The sequence below is a fragment of the Dendronephthya gigantea genome, unplaced genomic scaffold (genome assembly GCF_004324835.1).
Source record: "Dendronephthya gigantea isolate DGI-Jeju-01 unplaced genomic scaffold, DenGig_1.0 000099F, whole genome shotgun sequence".
Classification (NCBI taxonomy): domain Eukaryota; kingdom Metazoa; phylum Cnidaria; class Anthozoa; order Malacalcyonacea; family Nephtheidae; genus Dendronephthya; species Dendronephthya gigantea.
The window spans coordinates 6,907-25,995 of NW_021163109.1; the positions used below are offsets into that span (position 1 = coordinate 6,907).

At 35.9% G+C, this 19,089-nt stretch overlaps 1 long non-coding RNA gene across 2 annotated transcripts; it reads left to right on the forward strand.

Annotated features, from left to right (window-relative positions):
- LOC114534404 lies at positions 1–18,540 on the forward strand. Of its 2 annotated transcripts, none has more exons than XR_003688127.1 (4): positions 1–111; positions 17,414–17,625; positions 17,871–17,942; positions 18,149–18,540. It is a non-coding gene; the product is annotated as an uncharacterized LOC114534404 (long non-coding RNA). The 2 variants fall into 2 exon arrangements; XR_003688126.1 differs by having other exon boundaries at positions 18,180–18,540.
- The last annotated feature ends 549 nt before the right edge of the window (positions 18,541–19,089 follow it).

Genomic DNA, 19,089 nt, shown 5'->3' on the forward strand with positions numbered 1-19,089 from the left:
AGAAGCGACGCTAAGAGATGACGTCTTCTTGAATGTACTCAGCTGTTCATCACATTTTATTGATTTACTTCGAAAGTATGCGCCTCTACCGGTCACATCCGGAGTTCTTAGGTAAGGAAGTAATTATATTGGCACTCACTCAAGCAACAAACCCGGCGTCGCTTCCTTCGATAGCGATGTCTCGGTTAACTTGGATAAACTGGATAACTTTTCCTTAATATCCGAGTGTTCTGGTGCATGTATTTGACTATTTGTATGGATACGTTTGATTGCTTCTAAGCAAGGTCAGTAAGATGTAGGTGACTTTGAAAACTAAGGAGAATAAGGGCAATATTCGGAGGTTTTGTTATCGTAACAGCTGTGGATCTTACAACAACGTTAATATGTAAATTCCACACTTTATAACAATTGCCAATTCAAGTTTGAAGCCAACTTCACATTCGATACATCTATAGCTCTATTAATGTGATTATGTGAAAACATGTGATATATCTTTAAAGATTAACTATTAATATCTACTAAGGCTTAAGCTTCAGAAGCCAAAGGCAAAGTGTAGCTACTATAGCTTCAATAAAAATGACTTGATAACATGACTTGTCGAAAACCACTATGGAGTCGATCACATGCAATGTCGATAATGTAATATTGCTTAAAGCAAACAATTAAGACCCTGCATGGGTTTAAACAGTTTACTGCATGCATACTTGGAATACAGCTAGCGCGAAAAAGATCATGAAAATTGGCGATCTGTGAGTAAATATAGAGAACGAAAGTTACGAAACTTTTAAACAATCGGCTCCAAGCCGGTATAATGGCAATCACTGTAACACAATGGAAAGGGAATATCTGATACCTGGTCGGGTGCTTTAGAATTGTAAATATTCGTGCAGAACCAAAAACACATTTTAAGTGTGAACACACGCGAGAAGCCATGCAGAGCAAGGCCCTAACGAAGAAACATAAGTGCATTTTGACATTTGTGACATGGCATGCCTGAGTCATGTTCAGATATCCATCCCGTATGACTATACTGCTGGAGTAGACAGCTAAATCATTTCGCTATTAATATTCTACAACTTGCGGTGAACTACGACTTACCCCTCTATTTTAAAAGCCTCCTCACACTCAAACTCATTGAGTGGGAGATCTTATTCTTCTTATAGCTTTCCATATATTAATTGACTAAAAATAACAAAATGTCTATGTCACACTCAGAGAGTGTGAGTGAGCCTGTTGATGAATACGGACGTTAGACGTAGCTAATGACGAATATATGGCCTCTTTTATACGCGAGCAAAACTTTAACTTTCGTCGACTGAGATCTTGTCTAAAGGCATATGCCGTTAGAAATTCCCCATTTAAAAGGACAAAGTATATTTTTCATATGAAATTTGTCTAAAAATGGGGTGACCTGCATGTGCAAAAATGTAGCCTTCTATACAAGTTTTTGCTGCCGAGCGAAGCGAGGTGGCATTCTATTCTCGACCCATTCCCCCGTGCGGACGTATTTATGTTTGCAGGCAGAATTTCGATTTTGTGAGTATTGTGTCGTGATGTCGGTCAGATTATGACGTAAAATGACGTAACAGTTGCAAATTGGCATACACAGGGATTTCACGAATATAATTAGAGTAGAATCGAATAACTGTGTCAGAACTCGAAAACGCCGTATGAGTGATGCTATTTTGTAGAAACTACGCTGTTTACCGTTCGAGGCTTTGAGCTGTACTTCGGTGTTTGCGATTTATATAAAGCTAGGGAGCGCTTCTCATATGGTTATATTTCGGAGTTTTTTTGAAGAAATAAGCGGTTTGGAGAAGGTATGTTGACTATAGTGTATTAATTTTTCTTTTATTTATGGTTTGGTTATAATTTACGCTGTAGAAAAAGTCACATTATTACTCCATGGGAATGAAAGGTCTGAAAGTCGTAGATTTAATGCGTCCGGAGGTTTGAAAACACGTTCGGCTTTTATTCATTATTTTTAAACCATTTTTAACAACAGAAATTTCAACAATTTTACTTACTTTGAAGTGTTCTACAGTCACTCATGCCAATAGAATTAATATGAAATTGTTAATAAAATTGAGCATGCTATTTACTGTATACTGTACTGTTAGTGTAAACAAGTGCTGTATATAAAATTTACATGTTCAATAAACTTAGGCGATATTTTGTATTATTAAACATTTTGTTGTAGTTTATAAATAACCATTTTAGTTACAAAAAATACCAAAACGAAAGACAAAACCAGCACAAAAGTATTGATTTTGAAAATATGAATTGGATTTTATATTGCATACATTTATATTTTAATATCAAAGTGTGATTATAAATTTGTGATACATAATTATAAATAGTGTGATACATAATTATAAATTTAAATTTAACTTAAGTATAATAGTGTGATACATAATTATAAATTTTTAATTAATGCAAAAGTTATACGGTAAAGGTTCTTTCTTTTTTTTACTTTTAGACAGTGAGCGAAGAGACAATCAGTCAGAAACCACTGTATTTGCACTGGTCAATATTTATCAGAATTATTTCTGATTCGATAAGCAACCATTGTGTTGGTGCTGGTCAATATAAATCAATTACTGATTTGACCAGACATCTATATCCAGTGATTGGATATATCAGTTACAAAATCAAACCAAACGAGTGTGTGATCCTCGTTAAACAACTAAACGAGTGTGTGATCCTCGTTAAACAACTAAACGAGTGTGTTGTCCTCGTTAAACAAACTAAGCAAGCCATTGTGTTTGCTATTAAACTAACAAGACAAAGCCATTGTGCTTGTGAGAAGAACTTAATATCTGGTGCTGAAATACCAAATAACGAAAATGGGAGAGTCAATTGAGCAATATCGTGTTCGAATTGGAGTGCACAACAACATAAGAATGAAAGCTTCTTTACCTTTGCTTGCAGGTAAATATGGTAGTGATGTCATAGTGTTCATACTTTTTTCCTTGCTCTTTACATTAATGATATTATTTTGTCAAGTACTTTTTCTGTACATGAGTTATTTGGCAGCAAATGCAAGATGCATTGAAACAGGAAGTGAAATGATTATATCATTTAATGAAATGTCATGCAACAATGTGTATGTCCCACTGTTATTGAGATTGGCCAATGATGTTGAGGAAAATCCAGGACCAACAATATTTAATGTGGTTGATCCCACAAAAACCATATGTGCCAATTTTAGTCAAGGTGATACAATGAAATTCGGAGAAAATTCTGGTAAACAATGTGTAGCAATGTCTTTAACTGCTATAATTCATAATTATATAACAAATGTTACTTGCTGGGATTCTTCACTTTTGAATAGCATACTTTGTGTTGGAGATAATCTTTATACATTTATAAGTAGGTCTATTAATAAAAGCTTTTTGCTTTTAACTGATGTGCCAGAAATAGTTTCAATTTTTGATAGCATGTATCATTTAGAATACAGTGACCCATTAGCCGGTGATTTATTTATGGGAACCACCAATTTTCCTTACTACACTTTAGAAGATGCTCTTGGTAGTCTATTTTCCAATTTACAACTGAATTGTAGGGAATGCCTGTTGACTATAAATGCTAACACTGTTGCAATTTTTAAAACTTCTGAAGAGAATTTCAAAATTTTTGATTCCCATTCAAGAGATTTATATGGTATGCCACACCCATTGGGAAAATGTGTAGTAGTGTCTATTGAAGATATAAAAAGTCTTGTTGTGTATTTTCAAAATACTGTATCTCGAAATCCTGGCATGCATATGATTCCATTTGAAGTCAAAGGGGTTATTGTGAGTGAAACCGAGAAAGAGACTGCTATGTCATCAATGCAGAATAGTGTGGATACAAGTGCACAGCGAATTGCAATAGATAAGCTTAAGCAACTAAAAAAAGACAGAAACTACAGAAGAGCTAAACGAGCTTGTGAAACAGAAAGTGAGACACAGGTTAGACTTGAAAATGCTAGAAAATATCACAACTTGAAACAAGCAGTAGAGACTGAAATTGAAAGGCAAACTAGACTCGAGAAAGATCGAGAGTATAGAAAAAGAAAACGAGCAGAAACCATTGCTGAAAAACGATCTCAATCTGAAAATTCTAAACAGAGCAGGAAAAGCAAAGTTACAATTATGTCTCAGGAAAACTACTTGAAAGAATTTGACATTTATAAGAATGGTGGCATTCAAGAACAGAATTGGGCTCAAGCTAACATAGCTAAATTTCATAAATCTAATGACTTGCACAAAAGTCAATGCAAAATTTGTTATGAGGCATGGCCATTGAAGTCTAAAGCTAGGTCATCTAATGATTATGTTTGCTCACGATGCTTCAGAGATAAAAAATCTCCCAAAAAGTTTTCAGTTGAAAATTCAATGATTCCTTCTCCCATACCACAACAGTTACAAGGTTTGACTCAAATTGAGGAAATGTTGATTGCACGAGCTCTTCCAATCATGAGAGTTTATATCAAACCTGGTGGACAACGAGGCTACTCAGGGCATTGCATCAACCTGCCACAAAATGTAAAAGAACTTGCAACAACATTGCCAAGATATCCAAAAGAATTGTCTGCAATTATTGTCAAGGCTAAAGGTAAAAATGACACATTTAAAGATGTTACTGTGAGGAAACAGAAAGTACATGAAGCGTTATGTGGCTAATGCAAAATAATCCATATTATGCTAACTTACAAGTTAATGAAGATGCATTAAATTTATTACCAGAGAATGGTGTACCACCAGATCTTATGACTGTTGAGACTGATGATGATATAGTCTCAGGTGATAACTGTTCTCCTGATGCAGGACCTCCTACTGATAACCCAACAGAGGATATTGTGTATAATGATTCTACAGAAATGAGTAGTTTTCTACCTGTTGGTGAACAACAACAACAGGAGATACAAGCTGTTAGAAGTCAGCTTACTGAAAATGACCCAATGCAATGGCCGTCAGTTGAAAATGAACCTTTAAACGAGTATCAGATATCACATCTAGCTACAATGGCTTTCCCAACATTATTTCCAGATGGGAAAAGGTGATCCTACTAATCAAGGACTTTGAGAGATGTATCTCTTCAGGAACGGATAAAGCATCTTTTAAATTTGCTGAAATTATTGATGCTAAATGGGTCTACCGTTTGCCAAACATCCCAGATTTTCTTACTGGGCATTTAACATGATTCAGAGAAAACGAATCTTACAACAAAGTGGGATATTCCTAAAACAAAACCCAGGTGAAGCACATCTCACCATTGATGAACTGCGAGAAATGGCTGCCAGTAACACTGCTAATGCATTCATGTCTAAAGTGTCCAGATATGTCGGCAACATTGCTGGCACTAATGCTTACTGGAATAAAGTAAAAGACGAACTCAAAGCTATAATAACTACTGTTGGAGCACCAACATTATTTTTTACTTTTTCCTCTGCAGACATGCATTGGCCTGAGTTACATGCTTTGTTTAATGCTGGTTCTGATTGTGGGACTGGTAATACTACCAGTCAAGTCAGGCGACAAAATGTCATTAATAATCCACATCTTGTAGACTGGTTTTTTACCCAGAGATTGGAAAGCTTTGTAAAACAATGGCTTTATGAAACACTTGGTGCAAAATGGCACTGGTTTAGATATGAATACCAAGGTAGAGGTAGTATTCATTGTCATGGTACTGCTAAACTAAATAATGACCCAGGGTTGTGTCAACTTACTCAAACTGCTTTGAAAGGTTTCTTAGCTCAAAAATTTAAAGATGAGAATGATTGTTCTGACACAACTGAACTAGATCAGGATATTGAAGCTGGTCAGGAAGCAGCTGACACAGTATGTCAGTATGTTGATTGGTTACTATCAACCGTCAATCCTAATCCACCAGATAAGGATATGTGGATAAGACCTGAGATTCATCCATGTCAAAGAAAGCATCAGGACATTCCTAAACATGAAAAACAATCAGATTATGTAGATCTGTTAAATATGGTTCAACGACACACTCGTTGTAGTACTAGCTATTGTCTAAGAAAAAAGTCAAATGAGACTGAATTGAAATGTAGATTTCATTTCCCATTTGATAATTGTCCACAGACAAAGTTAGAATTTGAAAAAATCCACACTTCAGGTGATAATGAACATTATAGAGCAAAAATTGTGACTAAACGAAATGATGCTAGGTTAAATAACCATCAACGACTTCAACTCCAGGGATGGAGAGCAAATTGTGATATTCAAGTTGTTATCGATCACTATGCTTGTGTTGAATATCTCACAAAATATGCTGCTAAAGGTGAACCAAGGTCACCTTTATTGAAACAGGCATTTAACTCTATTATGCAAAATGTTGACAGTAATACTGATCCTCGCAGAGCTATTAAGAAGGTAGTTATGAGATCTCTTGGTGAACGAGATTATGCTGCTCAGGAGACAATGCATCATTTGTTGTCTTTAAAACTTCATAGCTCATCATTTAATGTGATACCTGTTAGTTTAAATGGTTCACGTAGAGTACGTGACACTGCAAGTATTGAAGAAGGTGAGTCATGCACCGATTACTCACTTCTCGATGTGTACGCTAATCGTGAGCAATATGACAGTTCACAAAATATCATGAATATGAATTTTGTTCAATTTGCCACAACATATAAAGTTGTTAACAATGAACTGATAAGATTGCCAGATAATGTTATACCGAGAATATTCCCAACTTATTCTCCTAATCCCAAAGGTCCAAATTTTGGACTATATTGTAAATATCAACTCTTAAGGTATAAACCTTGGCAAACAACCCAAAACAATGTGTGGGGTGACCAAGAACCAACTGACGACGTTTTAATCAATTCTTGGCAACAATTCTTGCAAACACCTTATGGACAATCTAATGTCCCAGACTGGTTTGACAAATTACAAGCTGTCATCCAAAGTCAAGAACCAGAAGATGAACCTTCTGAAGAAAGGGAGGTAACACGAGAAGAGTGGATGATATTATCAGACCTTCACACTCCTTTTGAGAACTCTGAACAAACACCAGAGTCAACATATGATTGGCATGTTGATAGAGGCAATTATTCCGAACAACAAATCCATGAAATGCCAACCTGGATAAAAACAAACAAAGAGGAATATATTATTGATGAGCAATATGATGTTGTTGACCTAAACAGTTTTAGTGAAATGCAAAAACTTGCCTTTGACATTGTTAAGTCTCATTTTGATGATACATCACCTGAAAAAGATCCATTATGTCTAATTATAAATGGTGTTGCAGGGACAGGTAAAAGTTACCTTATTAATGCTCTTAGAAATGTTTTGCAAAGTAAATGTGCGATTGCTGCTACCACAGGTAAAGCAGCTTATAACATTCAAGGTGTAACTGTGCACTCCCTGTTAAAGTTACCTATAGGTTCAAGAGGCAATAAAGACTTAACAGGACAAAGCTTGTGTAGATTACAGGAGAGTGTTAATAACATTCGGTACATCATTATTGATGAATACTCCATGCTTGGCCAAGTTACTTTTGGTTGGATAGACAAGCGTTGCAAACAAGCAACTGGTTATAATGACAAAGTATTTGGTGGAAAATCACTAATTTTAACTGGTGATCCAGGTCAATTGCCACCAGTAGCAGATAAGCCTCTTTATCATGCTAAACCATCAAATGCTGTTGGCGAACAAGGTTATCAAGCATATCATATGTTTGACAAAGTTGTTAAGCTCACTGTAAATCAACGTGTGCAAGGTATGACATCTGAACAAATACAGTTCAGAGATTTGTTGTTACGACTTCGCAAAGGTGAGTCGACAGTCGATGACTGGAAATTACTTCTGACACGTCAACCATCAAATGTCACCAACTTATGTGACTTTGAAGATGCTACTAGACTCTTCTATAGTAATGAACAAGTTGCAAATTACAATAATGAACAGCTAACAAAACTTGAGCATCCAATTGCTCATATTAATGCTCGCCATTCCTCTGCATTGGCCAAAAAGATGTCCTCAGATGATATGTCTGGGTTGGAACCTGTTGTATTTCTAGCAAAAGGTGCTAGAGTTATGTTAACCATGAATTTGTGGTCAAGTGTTGGCCTCTGTAATGGAGCTACTGGAACAGTTGTTGATATTGTCTATCAGAACAACCATCAACCACCTGACTTGCCTATTGCGGTCATTATTGAGTTTAAGAACTATAGAGGTCCTGTTTTTAATATGAACAAACCATCTTGCGTTCCAATATGTCCAATCACAGTCTCCTCACAGTCGGAAACTGGTTTTCATGAGCGGCAACAGCTGCCTCTGAGACTTGCCTGGGCTCTAACGATACACAAGAGCCAAGGACTTACTCTTCCAAAAGCTTGGATAGATATTGGGAAATCAGAAAGAACTGCTGGAGTTTCATACGTTGCCATAAGCAGAGTGAAGTCCCTTTCATCTTGCGTCATTCAACCCATGACATATGAACGATTAACAAGTTTGAAATCATCGGCTAATTTACAATACAGGCTTGAGGAAGAAAACCGCCTAGATCGTTTAGCACTGACTACCAATAGCAGTGCATTTTAAATTGACAAACCATGGAGTTTGAAATTAGATATGGAATTCTGTTATAGGTCGCATTACGCTTTATTCTGTATGTTAACTGTGTTCTGTATCTTATATTAATTGTATATTTATTGCCACTGTATGTGTGAAAGTATGTTCATCAACGCGTTATATGGTAAGTTTTTTTTTTACTTCACTCCCCCTTTACGACGTTCATTAGGCTAGGCCTAGGGCTATTGTAGTGTATTCTAAAAATTATGTTCTTTTGTTTTGTAGATTCTTACTTCTGGATAGAAATATGAAAGAGCAACTGGATTAGCAAACACAATGGCATTACTGGACACTGGTTTTTGCCAAAAACATTGGAATTTAACCAGACTGTTCAAACAATTGCATTACAGTAAATAACGAAAACACTATCAAACTGTAGTGTGTTAGTCATCTTATGAAAATGATTTGTGTAAGAAAGTCAAGAAACATGATTTTGCGCGAAACAAGAGTAATACAGGAAGAGACATACGGTCGGTCGGTCGTACGGTATCAGTGGACAACTGAACCAAATTCATGTACCGTCATGGACCTGGTAATTCGAAATAACATCATTTAATTTGTTAAACTGGATTATCAAGCACTATAGCATTACTGGACACTGGTTTTTGCCGAAAATATTGGAATTACTATTGACTTGTTCAAACTGAAAACACTATGATTCGGCGACACAACTTAAAGAGAACTATTTTTCAAGCATTCGTAGTTTGACTTTGGACAAAATACACACATACAGTGTTATTTGTCGGAATTCTCCATTGCGTTCTGTTGTTGTGTTGTGATGTGTAATGTTAACTAATGTAATGTGATGTGTAATGTTACTAATGAGTAATGTGATGTGATGTAATGTACTGTATGTGTAATGTTAACTTTCTTTGTCTATCATGTACAATGATACTTTGAAAAACGGAAGGTATCGAAAGGCGAACTTCTAATTTTAATATGTGTCATTGTTGATTTTATGTTTATGATATTGTTATAAAGAATTTTATAATATAAGAAATTTTGGTGAAAAAGACCACGCGTATTATTGTGTTTTATAGACCACTGATCTATATAGGCATACGCTGGCGTCATGTCATGACTGTTTCAAATGTTAGGTAATCTAATATGTCAAATATCCAATATTTCTGTGCCGCGACTGTACCCACAGTCTAGATTCCCAAACGTAATAATCTTTGAGAACTCAGATTAGCGTGCAGTTTTGCATGACGTTTTTGCATCCTTTAAGGCAGCACTTCCCTTGTGATAGTAAAAAACAGTAAAATAGACGTGCATGATGTCATGCTCGGTACTGTGACAGTATTGGTCGAAATATATCACGTGACATCCCGGCAAGTCTGCTGTTCAAATCAGGGTTCGAATCATTCGGTATCTCATTCTCAGATCACAGTGAACAGTTCAGTTTCCTATTCGCTCCAACAGAAAAAAATAACGGTATGTTGCATTGTTTGTATTGTAATTTTTTGTGACTTTAACCATGTTACTGCCCGATTCCACGTATACTGGATAGTCGAATTAGTCCTTTGCTAGTGTTCACAGTGCGACCGCACGTGTGTTAAATTGTATTTTATAGACACATTTGATTAGGGCGGGCCATTTATACCAGCGAAAATAAGCCGCGGCTTAAATTGTCATTGCCTTTGCTTTAGGTTTTTACAAGTTTTATGTATTTTTATTGGCTCATAACTATTAAATTATAGTTTACATTTTACCAGATGGATGAGAAAAATCAACAGAACCAAGCTTCAGCAGGTACGTTTACTTTTGGGATTTTTAATACTCTGAGAAGAGGCCTGATCATAAATAGCTTTTCTGTACCGCGATCGCGAATGACGATAGCGAACTTGTTTGATGCGGATAAACACTTGCCAGACAACATGTTTGATAGACACGGAGGACGTACAAGAAAATACTTTAAAAAAACGAAAAGGTTACTACGCTTTCCAGTTGAGTTTAGGTTAGAATGACAATACTAGTTTTGTCCCAGACTCCGAAAAGAATTTATTTTGTGCGAGAAAGGTATTCTTTCTTGATAAAAATGCGTGGATTTTTTGGGGAAAAGTTGAGACCTCTGCCTCTGCCAGCAGGGAAAGAAAAAAGTCACGAAATACACAAGTTTTTACGACATACCGCGGATTTTCTATGCAGAGCCGAACTTTGTGCAGATTATATTAAGAATATTTGCGTGGAAAATTATCTGCAAAGGCAAGAATATTTGCGTAGGAAAATTCCCTGCAAAGGCAAAACGTTTCAGTCTGGGCTTTTTCAAGGCAATTTAGGTCATACCGCGACACCTTTATCTTTAGATTTAGTTGGTCCACCCCATATGTCAGCCTAAAAGCGCTAAAGTGAAATACATTATCAAAACAACAGTGTTGTTTTGATAATGTATTTCACTTTAATTAAGCGCTTTTAGGCTGACATATGGGGTGGGACTAAATCTAAACAAAAAAGGTGTCGCCGTGTGGCCTCTAAATTGCCTTGAAAAACAACAGTAAAAATTTGAAACATGCATAGTGTCATAATAAAAATTTTACCAATATAAAAAGGTTATTTTGCGATGAATTTTTAGCTCAGCGGGCTAGACATTCGGCTGAAGCGTTCTAAAACTTTGACGTCGTTCTTAGAATTTTTCTTTAGATCTTTTAAAGTTTTTTTTTCCTGACCAATTGTAACTTTCCTAAAGTTTCAAGGGTTAAGCCAACCTCGTTCCGTTTCAAATTTATTCTGCACAAGTAAATTAGTGAAATACGGCGTATGAAACGGGCCTTAGAGATTAGGGGTGAGGTTATGAATGGAATCTGTTTATTGTTTTAATGCATATGTGTTTTTTTAACTATAAATGCCAGACTGCCTGGCATCTAGCATTTTAAAAACACTTCCCGGCTGCGGACATGTGGACACAACATCTAGACAAGCATTCAAACGTCTAGACAAGACTCTTTGAATTGTTTTAAACCAGAAATGTTTTGACACTGTAAGAATTTTCAATCATTCTGTAAGAAATATATTAATATTTCACGCTGAATTTTGAAATGTGGGTCGGATGAAACTACAGAAATAAGGTGTAAAACAAATTATGTAAAACAAAAATCTTGTTCCCTCTGCCTCTGGCAGTTAAAATGTATTCTAATCGTGCGTAATTAATAAATCTATAAATTAACATGCCAGTCTAATGACTCTGCGTCCTTTTATTAATTAGTCCTTCCACTTGTTGACAAAAGGCTATACTTTAGTGCTTGCATCCATTATTTCAACGTGAAAATTGGTTAATAAAGTTAATACATTTCTTGTCAAAACAATTCAAACATCCTAATGACCCGCTGATTTCGTCCTAAAAACATTTACAACTGACATCACAAACTATTCTATTGCATTGTATAACTAGGAAGGGCAGTAACTAACATTTTAAATTCACACTGTTTTCGTTTTGTTCCTAAATTTCAGAAAAGCAACTGAACAGTTTCAAAAACAAAAAATCTTCACTTAAAAGTTATATATAATATAAATAATAATTTTAATAATCCGATTAAAACAATTATTTAAAATTTATATAGATGATTATGTTGATTGCTATTTGCATAATGTGACAGAAGTTCAAAAGGCAAAGTCTTCCAATAGAAGATACTTCAATTGCATTGTACAATCTAGTGAAAAATCCATGAAAGCAGTATGCTATTCACCTGAAAAAAGGAATGAATTAAAAGCCTTAGCCACCGCAAAAAGTCCAGTCAAGATGTCAAATTTTAAAAAACAACTTGACAATGACCTGATTATCACTAAATATACAAATGTCACTCCATTGAATGAAGTAGCTTTTCCTTACTCAGAAGAGATAGCCACCAGCACAAGTGGAAAGCCTATCCTCTTGTCATCAATTCACTCCCTTGTGGGCGAGCAATTAATTTCTGTTAAAGGTGAAGCAGCCAATATGTCAGGTGTAAAAACAGTCTCAACACAATTTTCAGGAAAAATAAATAAACAAGAAGTAATGATTAGGGATCACACTGCTTCTGTAAAAGTTGTGCTTTGGGGAAAGTATGTCAACACACTTCAACCAAAGAAAACATATATGTTTAAAAATCTTCGCTTAAAAGTCACAAAGTATGAAACTTATCTCAATACTCCACGTAACGAGCTATTTTCAGCCACAGAATGTGAAGGCTTTTCAGTCCCACTGGTCGAATTGGAAGAAGATGTCAACACAACGTCAACTATCACAGGTTCCATTCTTGGAGTCCAGAATGCTTCAAAGTCTTTTGCATGTATTGGATGTAACAAAAGATCAGTTCACATTGATGGGAAAAAAGCTGTTTGCCAATCTTGCAATCTAGTGCAATTTGCAGCCAACTGCAAAAGCTTCTGGTATGCCAAAGTACTAGTCAAACCAAGTGGATCAACGAAAAATCTCCGCCTCATTCTAGCCAATGAAGTCCTTCAGAAATTCCTCACAGTCATTTCATCTGACCTGCTACTCGACAGGGCATCTGAAGAAGAGTTAGTGTTGTCAATATTGGATCACTGTCTAAAAGAATTTGACATCACTTATGACAACATCGGCAATGGAATTACTGACATTTCTCTGAAAACTGTCTAAACAATGTTAAACAATATTCATCTATATTATGTGTTAATTTGCATGTCCCCTGAGAGACAAAGACAGAAATTATGGCCAGAAACCAAACTATGGCCAGGACAACAGATATATATTCAATACTGTTATGTTCAATAATTCTGTTTATGAAGCAAATATGGACTTCAACCTATTTATATTAACATTGTTATTTACCTTGTAGTAATATCATGATCAGCTCGGGTTCTATTGTTTAGAGCGGGCCTTTATTTAATAACTCCTAATTCGCCCTTATAATTCGCCCGCTTCTGTAAGCATGAGCAAGCATGCAAGCAATGAGATGCACACATATGAATTTTTAACAATACATAAAATTATACGATACGTCACCCTCGCTGATCATGATATTACAAACTAATATCATGACATCAGAGAAATTAGTGATTAAATGCCCCCTCAGGCTCGGGAGGTTTGTGTAATTCCCTCGGGAATCACACAAACCTCCCTCGCCTTCGGGGCATTTAATCACTAATTTCCCTCATGTCATGCTATTACTTATAATAAACATTACATGTACAAGCATGTTTGTATCTTTGTTTTTTTGATATTTTATTATAAAAGTATTCCGATTTTTCTATCTTTGATTCTTTGTCAATATTTTGAAGAACAGTAGTCCCCCGCTAACTCGAACTCACTTAACTCGAACTCCTCGCTATAAACTCGAACTAAATCCAATTCCCCTTGAATTTGACACTCAACTCGAACTCGCCTAACTCGAACTCCTCGCTAATTCGAACAAATTTTGTTTCCCCTTGGTCAAATATATCCGGTTAACTCGAACTTTGGTTTCGAATCATAGATCAGCAAACTTTAAAATGTGAGAAGATAGAAATTTGACAACTGGAAACTATCAAAATAACAACAAGTTAATCAGTGTATAATTGTATGTACATGCTTATAAATTTTAAAAGATTTTGTGGAGTGCCGCGGTCGTTATTGATCTAGCTTTTTTAGTTCCTTTTGTATTCTTTCGATCTTTTTAATTTTAAAATGTCGTCGACTCTCGGTGACCATTCATATTGGGAGGCCTGATATCCCTTGAAGAATGATTCGATTGGATTTTATATCTTATCCATTGTATTAGTCGTATTACTTAATATAATAAATGTAATCTGACACCAACTCCGGTTGTAAATTAACTCGAACCCCCGGTAACTCGAACAATTTTTCTTTTACTTCATGTATGCAGACTTTAACGTCCCAAAAGATAAACTTACTTTTATTACATTGCGACTGGTAACGTTGTTTAAAGGTGGGTTAGCGCAAACCTGGATTAAAATTTAACCTGCTGTTTTAGTTTGTGTATTTCTGCACGTCTGTTTATTTCATAACTTCAGAGAAGTAAATTCCTATCGATCCAGACAAGATCTCTGAAGAAATATTTCCAAATTTATAGACACGCTGTCAGGAAGTTTGCTTTGTATTTTAGGTTATATCCTAGGCTTAACTGTGGCTTAACCAGCTTTATGAACAACCGAAACTTGGTGACCTCATGTTAGACCCCGAGAGAGAAGTCACCGCATTCTGCAAGGCAGCACTTCACTTGCGATAGTAACTTCTAGTATATAAATTATGGCAATACACGTTATCGGAAACTAGGAATGTTCGCTCCGTTGTTGCATAGCAACACGCTAATGGAGGTAAACAATTCAAAATGGCCGCGCGTAGTAATAATATTTCAACCACTATATCAATTAAATTACATGAAATTTAAGTCATCGAGGGCGGGAATGTATATGATATGTATATTTAAGTATTTTATAAAATATCTTTTTAAACCAACAAAAATGGCAAAAAACAGCGATGATGGAAGCCGGGATGCAGATGTTGCAATTATGAAACTTGATATGACTCTAAGTGATTTCAAATTGATGAAAATTGAAGCACTGAGAGATTTCCTTTCATTACGTAAAAAGTCAACCGATGGTGATTTTGAGACACTAGTATCGAGGTGCGTTTTATTTTATACCTTTTATAAACTTTGATGCGTTTAGGCTACTCCCTAAATTTGAATTTTTCAGGCTTCCTCACAAAATACATTATTAATATTTTAGGGCCTTTGCGGCGTGGGAGGAAAATGTATAACTGCTGAACAGCAACTAATATCTACCAAGAAAGAATACAAAATGAAACTCATAATCGGAAAAACCATTTTGCCAGATCCTTTAACACTTAAGAAAAAAGAGTGGATTGGAGAAGAGAATGGTGGTCTTCAGGAATGGCCTCCTATTTATTATCACAATATTGCAAACTATCTATATGGAATAAACGCACCAGATGATTTATTGCATCGTTTAAACAATGACTATAAAGAAGGGAAAAGTTACAGGTATTTCGCATGTGACTTTGTCAAGGAGATTTTCTAACACCCTGTGATTGTAGAGAGCAAAATATGTTTTTTAAAATGTAAAGTCACACCCTCACAAAGAACATCTTCAACTCCCTATAATGTTTGGGTTGCAGCTGAAAAGAAGGGACCCGGAGGAAAAATTGTAAGTGGTTATTGTACATGTACTGCCGGCCTTCTTGGAAGTTGTAACCATGTTACAGCAATGCTCTTCCGGATAGAGGCTGCTGTTTCAAGTGGCGTAACAAAACCTACTTGTACCAGCAAGTTATCAACATGGAATGTGCCTGCTGCAACAAAGTCACTTCTTTCTATAAAGCCAATTGGTGAACTCACTGTTGTGAAAGCAAGTTACAGAAAAAGAAAAGGAACATCAGAAAATGAACCCAACTGCACTGCTTACAAAAATTTTTCACCTTATGAAACGAAAGAGGTTGAAAATCCAGAATCAATGCGGAAAAAAATATACAGTCTTGTAAAAGACCACATCCCTGAATCTCGCTTTGTAGAAATCATGGAAATTAAGAAAAAGAGAACATCTAGTGTGCAAAGTATTGATACTAATAACCTCCTGTCACACTCAGTTATGAAAAAATCAGATGCATATGTGTATGATGAAAACAGCTCCTTGGAAAACAATGTCAGCAAGTTTACATTGACTTTGGAAATATCAGAGGATGTGGTAAATAGCATATACAATAACACCAAGGATCAGGCAAATTCTCCAGCTTTTTGATTTGTTTTTTGAGGCTAGGCTTCTGGCAACTTTCTGGGATTCATCCAAAGTGTTGCTTAAAGCTTCTTTCTCTAAAGTCAAAGCCTCTACTTTTTTCTGCAGCTCACTTATCTGTGATGATACACTCTCATCCACTAATTCAGACATGCCATGTTCTCTATGTTAATTAGTTACTAACATCTTGTTCATCAGTTGATTCAGGAGGAAGTACCTGTGATAAGTCTGATGGCACCTCCTCTACATAATCCAGCCGTCTACGTTTCTTCTTCGGTGATGGAAAAAGTTTGAACATTTTTTCTCTTGCATCATATCCCAAATTTTTGGTTGGATAGGAACAGCCTTCTTCAAAATGCTCTGAGCACACCCTGGACTTTGAACCTGGGCTCCATAATTTATTGGTTTTGCTTTGACGATTGATAAGAACACGCCATTTCTTTCTATCCTCAGGGTTTTTCTTTTTCCCAGGAAATGTGAACAGCCTACAATAAAATAATTTATGTTGAATAAGTTAATTGCCATTTTTATCTAATTCACTCGCTGAATAAAAATTAGGTAAACATTAAACTACTCACTTGAATGGTTCAGTAGTACAAGAGCAAGATTCATGTTTCAACCCTTCGTGCGTTTCGCACAATTTCTGCTTCCATTTCAGCAATTGATAAGCTCCATTGGAGCATCCAAGTACAGCACAATGTGTAGACATCAATTTTTTTACAAAAAAAAACTTTGTAAGTGATAAAATAACTTTTTTAAAACGTTGTCTACATTTCCCAACGTGCAGCTACGTTTTGTCCACTCTTTGTTTACCTCCCAAACACGAATTAACATGCGCGCGCATATTTTACTTATACTTTCCGATAACGTGTATTACCCTTCTATACCACCGGACGACGTTGCAGCCCTGAATATAAACCAAACACGGCAAAAGCACGAATGCAGTAAAAATATAAGTGAGCCATGGATATTGAAGTGAAAAAGCCAAGATATTTCGTCGGAACATGATAATTCGAGGTCTCTATGAATGACCAGCTTTAAATCGTAGCATGTTGTGTCCTCAAGGAGCATATCATGTGGAATGCATGCTTGTCTTTTCTCTTTGTTTATAGATGAGAAATTTTAGTCGCACAATAAACAACGTATCATCACACTGAAAATGGTAAAGCAACAACAACATCAACGAGGAAAATGCAACAATGGATGCCCCCAACTTGTTGGAAACGCTGGCAAAATTTCCAAGGTTGGTCGACTTCACCCAATTAAAACGATCAAAAAGTATCGAGAATTTCTTGAAGCTGCAGAACACGAAAGAAATTTAAAGGTATATATAATTATATATGAACAAATAATAGTCTAAAAATAAGCTGCCAGGATAATTTTTTTGGGGGGGGTTGAATATTCATATCAGTTCTGCCCTACGGATTTCTTTTGTTATTGCAATTGTTTCTACTTTACTTACATTGATCTTGGCTGGTCATCCTTGCTGAGTTTGAATCTACGATAAGATCACAGTTTGAATAAGGAATTTAATGAAGCTTTTTGTTTGTGAATTCTGTCATTGAATAGATTCAGCGAACGAAGAATAAAACGATTGAAAGTTGCGTGTAATTGAATTCGTTGTTTCATCAATATATTGAGGTACGTTTAGAACTAAATATCCCCCATTCCTGCACTTGGAGGAAATACGCCATTTATAACGTTCCTGTTGAAACAAAAGAAACCAAGGCGACCATGTTATTACAATTTGAATTTAGACACAAGAAATTACCTGCACTAAAGCTGTTAATGTTGAAGAAAAGCTCTTGTTGTTAATTTTAATTTTTATAAACTTTACGGTTTTCTAGCTCTAAAATCGTAGGCCAAACAATGTTTTAGGGGAGGCTAAATTCACGAAGAGGGACCAAATTTCCTAGGAATTATGAACCAGGGCCAGCAAATGTCAAGGAGAATGTTATGCTTCAATGAAACGAAGAATTTGAAGAATTTTCGCTTCAGGAATATCGACACTTGCCTCCGTGGATAGCGTGTAGTCCTCGACATGCAAGTCGCAAAGTTCACGCCAATTCAGTTCAGTTTATATCATACATTGCATCAATTAACAAATTAGAAAATAATAATAGTTTGACCTTGACTGAATGTTCACCCGTGATATAACGTCTGATACGTTTCGTATTTCGTATCCCGAGTGGTTGAGATAGTTAAATATATAGAATCTGCACTATAACGTGCTGATATAACACACTAACTAGTTTCGTGCAGATGCACGTTTGTACAGTAGGGGGGGGGGGGTCAAGAGTCTGGAGCCAGTCAATATGATATCGTATTGATATAACGACATCAATGTGCATACAACCACGATTCACGATATAGGATTTGACAAAAATTGGCGCTGTTCTAATATTTTGTATGACCGGCCTCTTCCACGGTTCAAAACAGCTTTGACATTTTCTGCATGGCATAGAGTGAACCAGTTTTGTTAGGACTACGGGTTCATTTCTATACTCCAAAATTGATTAAGGCATGCTATGGCTAGTGACTGAAAACAATGTTGACAAGCTTCAAATTTTTTTTCGAGCTTAGGTTAATTGAACGACATCGCAATAAAATTTAATTCAATTCATTCCGCAGTCTGCCTGTCCACGTCTGTCCACGTCTGTTTTATTATATTGCCCTTGACGTATATTACTGGTAATAAATCAAATCGGATATACAGTATATAGGTAGTCCAAATGAGGTAGGATAATAATCATAGGTCTAAAATGTCGCTACGCGGATACGACATAAA